Consider the following 16,640-nt stretch of genomic DNA (forward strand, 5'->3'; position numbering starts at 1 on the left):
GTGTCGTGTGATCGGTAGTTGGTTCCCCTCTCCACTAGACATGGTTACAACTAAAACAAGAACTTGTGGGGGTTAGAGGAAAAGCTCACAAGTAAGTCAAAGACTCACAACAAAATTGAGAAAGTGTATCGAGGTGAGGAACAACCGGTTACACACACAAAAACAAAACTCTATATGGTGTTAGGTATGGATGTGGAAAGCCAAATGGAAGAACCAAACGAAAAGTCTATTGTCAAAAGTGGGTAAGATCCAAAAGTCACAAGTCAAAGGCGGTGATCACAAAAGGCATACACAAGGTGGAACACACGCGTGGGACAAAATGGGGTTAGCGCGACTTGGAAAATGAGCACGAACAAAATTGGTCCTAACGAAGACTACTAGCTCGGTGTCACGCCAACACAAGAGAGACCGTGGCTTGGTTGCAAAATTGAGAAGCAACTAGATTTGCGCAAGACGCCTCTCTTCTCTTTACTCTCTTTTGCTTATAAGCTTTGGACTCTTTTGTGTATAGGTGTCACTCACACACTTTTTCTTTTTGTATTTTTCTTTCTTTTTCTCACTATGTAAGGGTACTACTATCTACGTAAGTATGTCACACTTCTTTTGCTTATCTTTTCACAGGAGCTTGCTTCGTAGCTTTGCTGAACACACGCACACCCTCACGGTCGAGACGCTTGCGCAATGCTTCGCAACACTAGAAAGCCACTCTCGATAGGAAAGGTACGCAAAAGAGGCTAGGGCTACAAGTTAGGGGGCAAGTTATACCACTTGATGATGGTGGCCGACGACCTTGAACTTGCTATGGTGGAGGTGTCAAATGAACCGCTTGGATCCTCGGGGTGCCGTCGTCGTTGTCGATGTTGCGGAAGCTTTGTGGTAGCTGAAAGACACTCAAACCGAAGTCCAAACACAAGGGGTTAGTGCCAAAACGAAAAACAAAGGTTGCTGTCAAAAATTTAGCCAGCCGGAACTTCCGGTCCCGGGCGGAACTTCCGGTTCTGCCGGGCGGAACTTCCGGTCGCAATCAGATCTGCGGGCTGTTCTTCGATTTGGGCGGAAATCCGGTCCGAAATCCTTCGAATTCGAGGAAAATTTGGCACTAAAAGCTGTGGGAAGGTGGGGGAATTGCAGATCAACACCAAAGACAAGTTTCTATTGGACCAAAACCACCAAAAACTCAACAAATCGCGAGATCCAACCAAGGCCAATTTGGGGCTATTTTTTGGGGAAAAAAAATTTGGGAAATTTTTTTTTTCGGCGAAATTGGTGGAAATGGGGGTTGTGGGGGTCAAATCCGTGGCAACCAAAGAGCTGCTGATACCATATGATAAGGGCTAAGCTAAGGGTGTGCCCGATCTTCACGGATTTGGATGGGATTCGTGGGGGAGGTGGAGGAACGCGAAGAACACGGGTGGAAAGCGGGGTGGATCGAAGATACAAACGCAACACACACACACAACCGGTTGTTTTTCGTTGGCCCGATATACCAACCCAATGGAATTGCAAGAAAAAGACCCACAAGGAGTAGAATCCCTCACAAAAGATTGGCAATAGCAATTGATAGAGTTCCAAAGAGGAAAAGAGTGCAAATAGATAGAATTGCAAAAGCAAAAGATCCAAAACACTAGAATTCCTAGAATGGAAGAGATCAACTACCTAGATGAGTAGATAACTTCGTAGATGGGTGGATCTAGAAGGGTTTCCCTAAGGGAGGAGCAAAAGCTCAAGGTTTCTCTTACATCAAGTCTGAATCTCAGATCTGAGCCAACGAGGCTATTTATAGTTGGTGGGGCGAAGGGGTAAGTTACATGCTGAATCTGCCAGTTTTGGTGCTGAAACGCGTGCAGGCGGAAGTTCCGGCCTCAGGGGGCGGAAGTTCCGGTCGGGCGGAAGTTTCGGTCGTCCTGGGCGGAAGTTCCGGCTGGATTCCCTTCAGGCAGCATCTTGACGGCATCTGGGCGGAAGTTCCGGTCCTGGAGGGCGGAAGTTCCGGCCAACTTCTGGCCTAGTTCCGGAAATGGCCAATTTTCTCGCAGTGACATCCAGTGTTGTTTTGGCGCAATTTGGGAACTAGGGCGGAACTTGGGCGGAAGTTCCGGTGGGCGGAAGTTCCGGTCCCTCGGGGCGGAAGTTCCGGCTGGATCTTTTTTCCTGGGCGCTGAAAGGCATCTGGGAGGAATCTGGCCGGAAGTTCCGGTCCTGGGGGGCGGAAGTTCCGGCCTGGGCGCTGTAGCTCCATCTTCATCATTTCCAGCTCTCTCTTCATTGGCTTGGTCTCCATGGCTTGCGTCTTGGTCGATGTACCTGATTGAACATAGGGTATTTGCATGAAGTAGCACGCCATCCAAAGGGGTGTCAAATGCATACGTAGAAAGGAGCGAATTCACCTCTTGGTGTAGGGCTTTGGCTCGAGCTCGTGTCATTGGACCACGAGGAGGGCTTGTTGGTCTTGAGGAGGCGGTGTCCAAAGGCCACCCCGTATCATCTCCCCCCCCCTTGGGAAAGAGTTGTCCTCTACTCTATGTTCTCCTCATCGCCATGATAGGGTGAGAGGTCGGACACATTGAATGTGTTGCTCACCAAGTACTTGGATGTTGGTATGTCGATGACGTAGGCGTTGTCGTTGATGCGCTTTAGCTTGGAGTTTCTTTCTTGAGGGAAGCGGTCCTTGCGGAGGTGTATCCATACTAGGTCTCCTTCATTGAAGATCCGTGCCTTTTTCTTCATGTTGAGTCTAGTGGCTTGACGAAGAACTTATTGCTCGATTGTTGCCCTTGTATCTTCATGTAGCTTCTTCATGTATTGGGCTCGCTTGTCGATGTTCATGTTTACTTGCTCATGTAGCGGAAGAGGAAGGAGGTCAATCACCATAGGTGGTTCAAACCCGTATACGACCATCAGTGGGCTTCTCATTGTTGTAGAGTGCTTGGCGCGGTTGTAGGCAAACTCCGCATGCGGGATGCAATCTTCCCATGCCTTCAAATTCTTCTTGACAAGGACTCGGAGTAGTGTGGATAGGCTTCGGTTCACCACTTCGGTTTGCCCATCGGTTTGTGGGTGCGAGCATGACGAGAACAAAAGCTTTGTAATACCCCAAATTTTGATGCTAACTATATTTGCCTACTTAATGATATAAACAGTACCTTGAGGATATTTAATTATGTTTGAAAATAGAGAGTTAGAGAGAAGGAAGGAAAATAGTGTGTACAACCCATTTAATTATGCTTGTACTCACGACCTATTGTTTGAGCAACCCTGAGGTACCAATCACAATCAATTGCTCTGTTATAGTGTTTGGTTACAAAACTAGTCAAGCGTTGGTTATCCTATAACGCGAAGAAAGTAATGGGTTGGGCTGGGTTTCTTGTACTTGAGCTAGACCCGTTCCCGTATACTAGAGTCGACTTGGGCGCTTCTACCGCTTCTATTCTGCCCTAAAGACTGCCCAACGTGAGTTCCCTGGAGCCGCCGCCCCTGCGTCCTCTTGTTTTGTGCCGTCGCCGCTGTCAGCTCGTCGTCGCTGCTGCTGCTGTGAGGCTTGACGCCACCCTCCTCAACCATGTCCGTCAAGCTGTTTTGGCGACGTCGTTGCTAGCCAGACATCGACCTCCAAATCGGTTAGTCCCTGAGGGGTTTGCAACGTTTTTTCTTCATACCAATTTCTGGAGTAGTGTGAGTGGCAGGATTCGTAAAGGAGCAGGTTTTCCAACCTATCATTCTGCAGTTTGGATTTGACTTTGGCATCACATCCATGGGGGAATTGAGGGTCATACGTGTTTTGTTTCAGGTTAAAATTGGGCTCCTGATATGTATTAGGGATCTGTACCTGCACAAATAAGATAGAGAGTGTAACTAGTACAATAGTCGATTAGTTACTTTTCTATACATGGGCTTGATGGAACTCATCGTTTGCTACTCTGTAGCTGTTTGCTTTGTTATCTCCCTGGCTTTTGAGGTACACATGAAAAGGGATTAAAGCCACAGATTGTTAGGAAATAGCTAGCACTTCCTAGTTCATTATCTAGGAGTCATATGCATGTGCTGGACCGAATTTACTTGTTTTCTTGCTAGGCCCAAACGTGAGACATAGCAGTTCTGCTATACGAGGAATCGATTGTAACTGAATCTAGTGCTAATAAGTTGCGTTTAACTTGACTTCTCTTCTATCTGCCTATGATACAAGCTGAGAACAATATATGTGGGTCTTTTTTAGGAGAAATAAAGAGAGAAAGTAAATGTCTTGTTCAGGCTGTTAGACGCAGGAGCGACGCAATATTTTTTTTTGTATGCTTTTGAAGTAATGATGTGTATTGAGTGTGACATGTATTTCAATAACAGGTGTTGTTACTTCCGGTTCGGAATCCTACAATTAACAGTTTATGCCCCGCGGTTGAGGCAAGTTCATGACGGATAGTGAATTTTTCATATCTCTATTCACTCGGTTTTATTTAATGTTTATGTTCTAACCATGATGCCAATGATAATGATGATGATGACCCTTGCATATTATGCATAATGCATACTCATGATGACAATGATGATAATGTGACCTACGTTGGTAGGCACAATGCGTCCTTCATTGATGGGTTGCGACCCACTTAGGAGGTACCCTCCACTAGTTGGAGTGAGTAGATGCCGACGGGTGTCTACTCAAGCGATACCGGTATCCGCAATGTGATGTGATGAGCATATAGGCATGTAGGACATCATACTATGTTCTAATGGATTAACGATGGCTAATGATATGTTGGTGTTTCGATTTATGTAAGGTTTACTATTTGATTGTGAGCTTGTTGAGTCTTTGTACTCACCCTTGTTGCTTTCATGTTTTTAGGTAAACCTTGAGGACGACATGCATAGGGAGTTTTGGGAGTAGCACCTTCACCATCTACACATCACGATTTATATTTTTTGTCACCAATCTGTTTGAATTATGCATTGGATAGTTGGATTTCGCTTAGTCATAAACTGTCATGGAGTTTGTGCTGGACATGGTTACCGATATAGTGTGCGGATAATAGTTTCTATAGTTGTGGTATCGAAGATTTATACTTGGTTGAACGTTATGCCTAGTTTTCCCTGTATGATATCTTATATCATGATATTATTTGATTGCCTGTCTTGGACGTCCCCAAAACAAAGGAGAGACTGTCCAGTCTTACTAAAATGTCTTAGTTATTTTCCTCTCTGTTGATCGTATGTGGTAACATCTCAAGTGCTTGGTTGGCTTGGGGTGTTACAGTTGGTATCAGAGCAGGCTTTAGGTCCGTGGTATGAAAATAAAATAAACAAACTAAAAATTGACACACTAGTGCACAGTAGGTTGGGTTGGGTCATGCATTGCATTTACGCTTCTACTAAATCTTATTGTTGTTCTCTGTTATTGATATGTTTATTGGTGCCTGTGAGCATGCTGTTGCCGTGGAAGGCTTGAAGGCCTTGCTTCAGGTATTATTTTTTTCCTCGTTTGTTGATTGATAGTAGTTAACCATAGAAATATGAATAACGTAAGATACATGCATTGGTGGATTTAGATGTTTTGTTGCTTCGGTAGCTAAATAGTTTGGTTTGGCATTAAAGTTTGATATCAACATAGTGTTACCGTGGAAGACTAAAGTTGGGTTTGGCTGGCGTTGTTAGAAGTTTTTATATATGTGCCAAGTATCCCAAAGGAATTTGAGTGAATAGTTTGCTAGTTTGAAAGATTAGGTGGACTAGTTGATTTGCTTTTCGAAAGGATAAAGCTAGATTGGATAACATCGATGGTGTAGTATTGGAGTAGATTAAATAATGTCATGAAGACTCTTGTGGATCCAAATCAATATGAGAATCTATTTCCTCCATCCATGTCTTCTAAACAATAGTTTCACGCGGTTAGTCTTATACATCCTTTATTTGTAGTACATCAACTTCTTTTGCCTCGGTTTGAAAATCAATATATAGTATTGGATTTGTAGTTGTTGGTTTATTCTTCTTGATTGATGAAGTATTTTCAATCATGTACTTCAAATGTCATTCTCGTTTGACTAGTAGTGTTTTAAAGGTAACTCCCTCTGTTTGCCCCATTCTCTCTTTGGTCTATTTTCTTCAACATTCGTTGGTACCCCTTCTCCCACCGTTGGTTATAAATACGGGGAATGCGCTAATGTCCTTGCAGGCAACCTACTTGTTCCTTAAAAAAAAAATTGTTTCTAAAATCCTATTCCTTGGTTGCAATTCTAGGTGAGAAGGTTGTCCTCCCTTTAACCTCCATAGTGTTAGTGTTCTAGTTCAACCCTAACCATCCATAAAGTGACTCTCTGTTCTTAAGTGTTTCTTTTAACACAACCTTGCACGTGTTTTATTTTATAAAAAATCAATAGTTTAGTAATTGTAGCGGCTTAGAAAGAACGATATAGGGGAGTCGAGCTTGAACCTTGTTTCGTGCCCATGAAATCCTGTTGAAATTCTAGTGAGGATGCACGAGCGTTAGCGTTGCATGATTCAGTATTCCAATTACAAAGTTAATAGTTTGGGTGCGGGGTGGATTGGCCCCCATACCACTTACCCTTATTATTTGCTCTTGTAACGTTGGAGTGGGGAATCGTATTGTTTTTCCTTAATTAGTGGAGAGATGATGTTCAGTAGCTTGAACTATAGAATGGTATGACGTTCCACTTGTAGTATAGGCGATCTTTGCCAAGCGTAGGAGATGGTGAAGCTAAATCTTCATCGTTTATGGTACACGATATATGCCCTTATAGAATTCCATGAGAGTTTCGGATAGGTCATGCGGTGTTTTTTTGGTGTTCCAAAGGTGAAAAATGTTGGGCATCAAGTGGGCATGTAACATCTATATTCTTCACAAGGGTTTCATGATTTACCAAAGACAAGGACGGGTTTTTATGACCAAGATACCATGTTTTTTTTCCAAGTTCTTCGAGAGTAAAACATGGAGTTTCATATTGATCTCATTCCTGTTGCTCGACCTATCTTGTTTCCTTATCGATTGTGATGACCATGTCAAGAAGAATTGAAGAATCTATTGGATTATTGTTATCCCAAGGTTTTGGTCGACTTAGTGTCTCACCTTAGGGAACACCCATTTTCTTATAACCAAGAGGTATGGTAGTTGGCAAGAAGTGTGTGGATGTGTTGTGTTCAAAACATCGTAACAATCAAGAGGAAACATGCATTGCCTCACATCGAGGACTTGTGTGATGAGCTGAACGGAGCTGTGTTCTCCAAGATTGATCTCCAGCCTAGCCATAATGTAATGGGAACATGATATTGAAAATATTGCCTCCTCCATTAGGTATGGGCATTATGAAAATAGAGTTGTCTTCAGGACTAGTGAATGCAATTTTATGAGTGCAACAAACCATATCGTGCATATGTTTCTAACTTCGTGGTAGTGTTCATGTATGATATGCTCATATATTTTAGGAAAAAAAATAGTAGCACTAAGCACCATTGTGGCTTATGCTTTAGACTTTGAGAAATAGTAAATTTTATGCAAATCTAAACAAACTTGAGTTTTGATTTACTTTTTTATAAGTGGGTTCTCTTGATCATGTGTTCTCATGCAAGATGGAAATACTAAATTAAAAACACATGGGAATGACTATCCTACTCTTGATCTAGAATTTGCATGTGTCATCGTTGCACTAAAGATTTGGAAGCATTATCTGTATAGGGAGTCTTGTGATATTTTCGTACATCATAAGAGTCTCAAATACCTCTTCACACATGAGTTCCACTTGAGACAAAATCGGTGGCTAGAATTGATAAAGGACTATGACTTGACTATCCAGTACAACCCAGGGAGAGCGAATGTGGTTGCAGATGCCCTTAGCCGCAAGTACCTCCCACTGTAGATTGTCTAGTTGCTGATTTTGAACGGATGGACATCTCATATTGTTTTGCTGGTGTAGCCAATGATGAAACACAATTCATCCTTCAACTAGCTATTCCAGATAGGGTGAGAGAAGCGCAACAAAGTGATCGAATGCTCCAACAAGTGCGTGCACGCATCTTAGAAGGTAGAATTGGTGAGTTCACTATAGATGGGAAAGGGGTTGTCTGGTTTCATGGTCGTCTTTGTGGCCACGAAAGTCTCAGGTGAAGGAGGACATTCTAAGGGAGGCACATTGTACCCCTTACACTGTTCATCCCAGAGAGACAAAGATGTATCAAGACCTGAAAAAGACTTACTGGTGGAAACGAATGAAAGTTGATGTGGCCAAGTATGTCTCCACTTGTGGAGTTTGCCAGCGAGTAAAAGCTGGGCATAAGAGGCCAGCGGGACTGTTGCAGTCTTTAGAGGTTCCGGGATGGCCCTGGGATGACATTGCCATGGATTTTGTTGTTGGCTTACCTCGTACACGGAGAGGGAAGGATGCAGTTTGGGTGGTCGTGGATCGACTTAGCAAGATTGCTCATTTTATTCCTATCCGCACCACTGACTCTGCAAGTGACTTAGCACCAGTATATGTACGGGAGATTGTGAGGTTGCATGGGGTTCCTAAAACCATTACCTCTGATAGGGATGCTAAGTTTGTATCAAAGTTCTGGGAGAGCTTGCAAAGTGCTTTGGGGACGCAATTGAGACTTAGCACGTCGTTTCATCCATAGACCGATGGCCAATCAGAGCATACAATCCAGACACTCGAAGATATGTTGAGGTGTTGTGTCCTTTCTTGGCAAGGGAGTTGGGAGGATCACTTGCCACTTGTGGATTTCGCTTATAATAACTCAGGCTAGCATACGGATGGCACCCTACATACGAGGCCTTGTATGGAAGAAAGTGTAGGTCTCCACTATGTTGGGATGCTGTGGGCGAGAAGGTAGTGTTAGGACCATATTGGGTTCAGCAAGCCACGAAGAGGGTAGCAGAGATTAGACAGAATATGTTGGTAGCACAAAGCAGGCAAAAGAGTTATGCTGATTCCAAGAGGTCGAATGTTGAGTTTCAGGTTGGTGAGGAAGTACTCTTAAGGGTGTCACCCACTAAAGGGGTTATAAGATTTAATATCAAAGGAAAGCTTAGTCCGCGGTACATTGGACCTTTCATGATAGTGGCATGAGTAGGAAAGCTAGCCTACCGACTTGAGTTGCCCGAGAGAATGAAAGGTGTGCATAATGTTTTCCATGTCTCTATGCTGCGAAAGCATTTTCGTGATCCAGAACGACAAATTACCATGGAACCATTTACGATTGAACAAGATTGAACCTTTGAGGTTCGCCCTGTGAGGATACTAGATGAGTCCGAGCGAGTGATGAGAAATAGGACGTTAAAGTATGTGAAGGTTCTTTGGTCTCAACAAACCGAGCGTGACGCGACTTGGGAGCTTGAGCCTCACATGCGCGAGAAGTATCCAGAACTGTTTATGGCTGTACGTGATGCATGAATATGTTTTTACTTGATCCGTTTAGTTTTGCGAGTAAGAGAAAGAATTCGGGACGAATTCTGTTTAAGGGGGTAAGAATGTAATACCCCAAATTTTGATGCTAACTATCTTTGCCTACTTAATGATATAAACAGTACCTTGAGGATATTTAATTATGTTTGGAAATAGAGAGTTAGAGAGAAGAAAGGAAAATAGTGTGTACGACCCATTTAATTATGCTTGTACTCACGACCTATTGTTTGAGCAACCCTGAGGTACCAATCACAATCAATTGCTCTGTTATAGTGTTTGGTTACAAAACTAGTCAAGTGTTGGTTATCCTATAACGCGAAGAAAGTAATGGGCTGGGCTGGGTTTCTTGTACTTGAGCTAGACCCGTTCCCGTATACTAGAGTCGACTTGGGCGCTGCTACCGCTTCTATTCTGCCCTAAAGACTGCCCAACGTGAGTTCCCTGGAGCCGCCGCCCCTGCGTCCTCTTGTTTTGTGTCGTCGCCGATGTCAGCTCGTCGTCGCTGCTGCTGCTGCTGTGAGGCTTGACGCCACCCTCCTCAACCATGTCCGTCAAGCTGTTTTGGCGCCGTCGTTGCTAGCCAGACATCGACCTCCCAATCGGTTAGTCCCTGAGGGGTTTGCAACGTTTTTTCTTCATACCAATTTATGGAGTAGTGTGAGTGGCGGGATTTGTAAAGGAGCAGGTTTTCCAACCTATCATTCTGCAGTTTGGATTAGAGTTTGGCATCACATCCATGGGGGAATTGAGGGTCATACGTGTTTTGTTTCAGGTTAAAATTGGGCTCCTGATATGTATTAGGGATCTGTACCTGCACAAATAAGATAGAGAGTGTAACTAGTACAATAGTCGATTAGTTACTTTTCTATACATGGGCTTGATGGAACTCATCGTTTGCTACTCTGTAGCTGTTTGCTTTGTTATCTCCCTGACTTTTGAGGTACACATGAAAAGGGATTAAAGCCACGAGATTGTTAGGAAATAGCTAGCACTTCCTAGTTCATTATCTAGGAGTCATATGCATGTGCTGGACCGAATTTACTTGTTTTCTTGCTAGGCCCAAACGTGAGACATAGCAGTTCTGCTATACGAGGAATCGATTGTAACTGAATCAAGTGCTAATAAGTTGCGTTTAACTTGACTGCTCTTCTATCTGCCTAAGATACAAGCTGAGAACAATATCTGTGGGTCTTTTCTAGGAGAAATAAAGAGAGAAAGTAAATGTCTTGTTCAGGCTGTTAGACGCAGGAGCGACGCAATATTTTTTTGTATGCTTTTGAAGTAATGATATGTATTGAGTGTGACATGTATTTCAATAACAGGTGTTGTTACTTCCGGTTCGGAATCCTACAATTAACAGTTTATGCCCCGTGGTTGAGGCAAGTTCATGACGGATAGTGAATTTTCCATATCTCTATTCGCTCGGTTTTATTTAATGTTTATGTTCTAACCATGATGCAAATGATAATGATGATGATGACCCTTGCATATTATGCATAATGCATACTCATGATGACAATGATGATAATGTGACCTACGTTGGTAGGCACAATGCGTCCTTCATTGATGGGTTGCGACCCACTTTGGAGGCACCCTCCACTAGTTGGAGTGAGTAGATGCCGACGGGTGTCTACTCAAGCGATACCGGTATCCGCAATATGATGTGATGAGCATATAGGCATGTAGGACATCATACTATGTTCTAATGGATTAATGATGGCTAATGATATGTTGGTGTTTCGATTTATGTAAGGTTTACTATTTGATTGTGAGCTTGTTGAGTCTTTGTACTCACCCTTGTTGCTTTCATGTTTTTAGGTAAACCTTGAGGACGACATGCATAGGGAGTTTTGGGAGTAGCACCTTCACCATCTACACATCACGATTTATATTTTTTGTCACCAATCTGTTTGAATTATGCATTGGATAGTTGGATTTCGCTTAATCATAAACTGTCATGGAGTTTGTGCTGGACATGGTTACCGATATAGTGTGCGGATAATAGTTTCTATAGTTGTGGTATCGCAGATTTATACTTGGTTGAATGTTATGCCTAGTTTTCCCTGTATGATGTCTTATATCATGATATTATTTGATTGCCTGTCTTGGACGTCCCCAAAACAAAGGAGAGACTGTCCAATCTTACTAAAATGTCTTAGTTATTTTCCTCTCTGTTGATCGTATGTGGTAACATCTCAAGTGCTTGGTTGGCTTGGGGTGTTACAAGCTTGACGTTGAACTTGGCCATTAGTGTCTTCCAAAGGTAGCTCATGAATTTGACATCTCGATCCGACACAATGCTTCTTGGTACACCGTGGAGTCTCGCAATTTCCCTAAAAAACAAGGAGGCAATATGTGATGCATCATCCGTTCGGGAGCATGGTATGAAATGAGCCATTTTAGAGAATCGATCAACCACTACAAAAATTGAATCATGACCATATTTGGTTCTAGGCAATCCTAACACGAAATCCATACTTATATCGGACCAAGGAGTATAAGGAATAGGCAACGGTGTATAAAGGCCATAGGGATTGGAAGTGGACTTAGCTTGTAATCATGTTGTACATCGGCGGCAAAGGCGCTCCACGTCGCGGTACATTCTTGGCCAATAGTAGTGAGTTGAGAGCATGGCATATGTCTTCTCTCTTCCAAAGTGTCCCATAAGACCACCACCATGTGATTCTTGTAAGAGCAAGAGGCGAAGCGAAGACATGGGAATGCAAAGTTTGTTGCCCTTGAACAAGAATCCTTGGTGCAAGTAGAAATCATCGATGCCCTTATCACTAGAACACTTTGCAAAGATTGGGCCAAAGAAAGTATCGGAAGCATATAGGTCTTTAATCTCATCAAGACCCAAAACATGGAAATCCAAGCGAGTGAGTAAAAGGGTGAGTTTGCGGGAAAGAGCATCCGCAACTACATTGTCCTTGCCCTTCTTGTATTTGATTACATATGGAAAGGACTCAATGAACTCAACCCATTTTGCATGTCTTTTGTTCAAGTTGTGTTGACTTTTCAAATACTTCAAAGACTCATGGTCGGAGTGAATGATGTAATATCCCAGTATTTGGGGTTACAAAAATAGAGGAAACAGATGTGTGCATTGCATTCATGCATAGAAAATCCGGGGAATTTTCGCGCTTAAAAGTAAAACAGTCACAGTAACTGAAGTTTCACTTGACCTTGGTGGAATTGAACTAGCTCATCAAGTCAAGCGCTATAAACCTCAATGTGACTTTGTAAAACCTTGTTTTGGGTAGAGATGGTTTGACCTAAGGGGTTAGATCAAATGGAACTAATAATCAACACAACAACACTTTACTCAGTGATCAATTACTTGATCTTATTAAAGATCACAACATGATATTCCTTGCAATAACATATGAACATCCATTTAATTGGGAATCAAGTAACAATAATTGGAGAAACCATTCTTCACTGACCTTTTCCATGTCTTAAGACTAATCCATGCTCCTACCATGAAACCTCATGGTATTCATTCCACTTCAACATTGGAATGTATAACAAGGAGATCCACTCAAGAAGTATAAATTCTTCCCTATTCCATATTAGGTATGCAACAAACCCGAGAGAGGTGAGAGTTCTATATTATTTATTAAGAAAGCAATAACAAACCTTGAGCTAAACCTTGGATATACATCCAAGTATTCAAATCATCATCTTTAAGAGGAACCTTAGGATATTATTCAAGACAAACCCTAGAGAGAGATAAACATTTATGTTAAACATAGATATTGATGATCACATCAATCTCTATGGAGCCTAACCTCGAGGTTAGTATTAAAGTTCTTCCCAAATGAGAGAGACCATTCATACCAACTCTAGATTTACCTATTTAATGAGAGATACCTTAGGAAGCCAAACCTTGATCATTATAAATTGAGTGATGATCATAAACCCTGAGAACTTGAGGTAAAGATATTAAGAACAAGTTGATCATACTCAAACCATGATCATGCTCTTGAGCTATGTGAGGATAAGTTAAACCTTAATAAGATTAGTAGATATTATTCACCACATGAAATCATAGGGAGATCACTAGTAAGCAACCTAGGCTTATATCTCAATCCTCAATTGTGAATCACTTGGTGATCATAAGTACAATTTTACCACATCTACATTCCACCTATTCTTCACTTAAGAACCACAAGAAAACCTTTAGAGTCAAACTCTATACTTTATATGGTGAGAAACCATCCATCCATATGACCAAAGTTAACTATAAAAAAGAACCATAGACATTTTAGTTACTTCAATGATGAAAGAAGGATTCTAATAGAAGTCCAATGAAATAAGATAGAACCCATTCTCAGATCCTTAGTAACTAGAGGAGCACATGAAATATTAAGCCAGAAATTTTATTTATCATTCAGAGGGGAGAATAAAACCTAGGCCATATAGGAGATACAAACCATGTGCAATCAGGAGAATATGATTAGAACCCTAATTGTTCATTAATTGAATCCTATGCTTCAATTATTAAACATAATATACACCCAATGTTAAAACCCTTTAATTAAAACCATGTGTGGTTATCAACCACTTATCCTTATAATTAGAACCAAACTATAATGAGAGTAATATCTACTCTAATATTTCTGGGTATTATTAAAAATATAACACCAATGCTAACCTTGAAATTGGGCTATCATCAACCCTATAAAACCTTAATAAATAAGTGTTCACATAAATTCATGTGTAAGTGACCAACAATCTCAAATGAGAGATCAAGTCCTGAGAGATATTTTAGCACATGAAATCATGCCATATAGTCACTTACTTAATAGAACTCCATAAACAAGCCTTACTTGGTAACTTGTTCCTTGCAAAGCAATACCAAATCAAACAAGATATATCACTAAGTAAGAAAACTACTAATTGGAAAACAATTTGAATATTGGAAAACAATTTGAATATTTCCTAAGATAACATTCAAACTCATGTCCATAGGGGTATTGAAATTCACATACCAATACTAATTAATACACAAATGTTATAGTATCATATTAAAATTGCAAATACACCACTCAAGAATTTGTAGTACCCTGAACTAATTCTTGTATGAATGAAATGAGCAAGACTTGCAAAAATAGAAAATAATTCAAGTATGAATTCAAAACAGAATTCAAAACAAGAAATAAAAACAGAAATAAATAGAAAAGAAAAAGAGAGAAAAACCTTACCTGCCTCACCTGGCCGGAGAGCCCACGCTGCAGCCCAACAGCACAGCCCGAAGGAGCCCAGCAGCAGCCCATGAACGCCAGCCCAACCCAGCCCAGGGTACCTCTTCGTTTAAAACGTACGCAGAGAAGACGTTATCATCTTCGTCTTCTGCAGCGGTGCGAGGCCGCCACGGCGACGACCAGCGCCACGTCCTCGTCGCCGATAAGGACGAGCCCCGGACTCCAAGCCCAAGCCAAAACCCTAGAAACGAGCATTCAAATCCGTCCTCATCCAAACACGAAGTGATTCGTGCAGACAACCTAGCCATCGTCTCCGCAGTATCCCGGCCGTCGGCGACGGATTGCCGTCGATTCCGAGCCCGCCTTGATCTATAAAGCCACACCGAGGAGCGCCGAGCTGCACTTGATCTCCCAATCCTCCACTCACACTCTCTGGTTCCCTCTATTTCGCGAAATCCACCGACGAGCATCGCCGGCAGTCATCACATTGCCGTCGATGGAGGTCATCCCGGCGTCTACTAAGTGGCTGTGGAGGTGCGCTCGACCATTCTGAGCATCCGTGCGAGAGGGATTGGTCCGGGGTGATCTCAGCTGGGAGTATTTCATCGATTTCGGCCGCAGCACCTCGCCGGAATCCATGACTGTGTCGTCGACTCCGACAACCCCGCGCATCACCAAGCATACCCACATGTTCCTGGTGAGCTTGCGCTTCGCTTGAGCCTATTATTGCATCCTATCGCCGCCTGTAGCCAGTTCTTGCAACCTGGCCGGAGTTGCTCCGCCACGGGCTTGTTCTCCGGCGAAGCTCCGGTGGCCATTCGGGAAAACCAACATCACCACGGTACTCAGCGTGTCGCGGGGGTCCGATAGAGCCTAGCAGCGCGTCCTGGGGCGCCAGAAATCGGCGGCGCCGCCGCGAACGGACTCGGCGGCGTTTAACCGCCGGTGGGAAGACGTGTCTCGTGGGACCTCTGGTCAATTTGACCTGGTCGGCGTTCCATCCGGTAGCCGACGTGGCCTAAGGCCCACCAGTCGGCCTCTGGGGGTAGAATAGCCCGGGTAGCTTTAGCTTTTAGTTTTTAAATTTAAATCCAGAAAAGATCTGTAACTTTGAATTAAATTGTAAAATCCATTTTAACTCAGAAAAATATAAATGAGATATCAAAATTCTTAGAAAAGTAAACTCTATCCAATAAAAATATAATATGAAATGTTTTTTTAATAAAAATTCAATTATTTTATTCTTGTTATTTAAGCCTTTAATTTTAATTCTAAATTCAATTAAAATTCAATAATTAGGAAAACTTCATAAAATAAATAAAAACCAGTAAGTAAATAAGGAAAACATTAAAATTAATTTTTGTTTACTATAACTTATTAAATCCTTATTAGGAGGATTCAAAACCCTAAATAATAATTACCTTAATTATTAATTGTTTAAAAATAACAAAATGCCAAAATTCCATATTATTTTTATTTTCCAAGTTATTAATAACTTCAACTTTAACATGAAGTTATTAATCATAGAATTAAATGATAAATAGCAAACCCTAAATTCCACATGGAATGATAATACAACCCTATCATTTCATGTGAAACCAAAACCCTAAATTCAATTAGGAACCCTAGTTCCATTACAAATAAAGTGATAACCTCATCATTTCATGTGTAATCCTAAAACCCTAATTCAACTATGCACCATAACCTAGCTCCATTAATCAATATGAAACCCAAATTATTTCTAACCTAAACCCTAGGTTAGAACTTGGGATCATGATACTTTCCTTTCAAACATAGAACCATAATAGCAACTAAATAATTGCCATGACCACATAAAATGTAAGAACCCTATCACTAGTTACTTGCTAAGCTATGTTCTCATCTAAATAAAACTTGTTGATTTAGTAGGATCAACCAAATGTAAAACCCTAGATCCTATTACCAAAGCCATCATCCTTATTCATTCCTATTTAGCATCACACCAATGTGATGAACCTCAGAAGCAATTATGTCAAATCTTGAACATTACCTA

Source organism: Lolium rigidum, chromosome 7 (assembly GCF_022539505.1).
Source record: "Lolium rigidum isolate FL_2022 chromosome 7, APGP_CSIRO_Lrig_0.1, whole genome shotgun sequence".
Lineage (NCBI taxonomy): Eukaryota > Viridiplantae > Streptophyta > Magnoliopsida > Poales > Poaceae > Lolium > Lolium rigidum.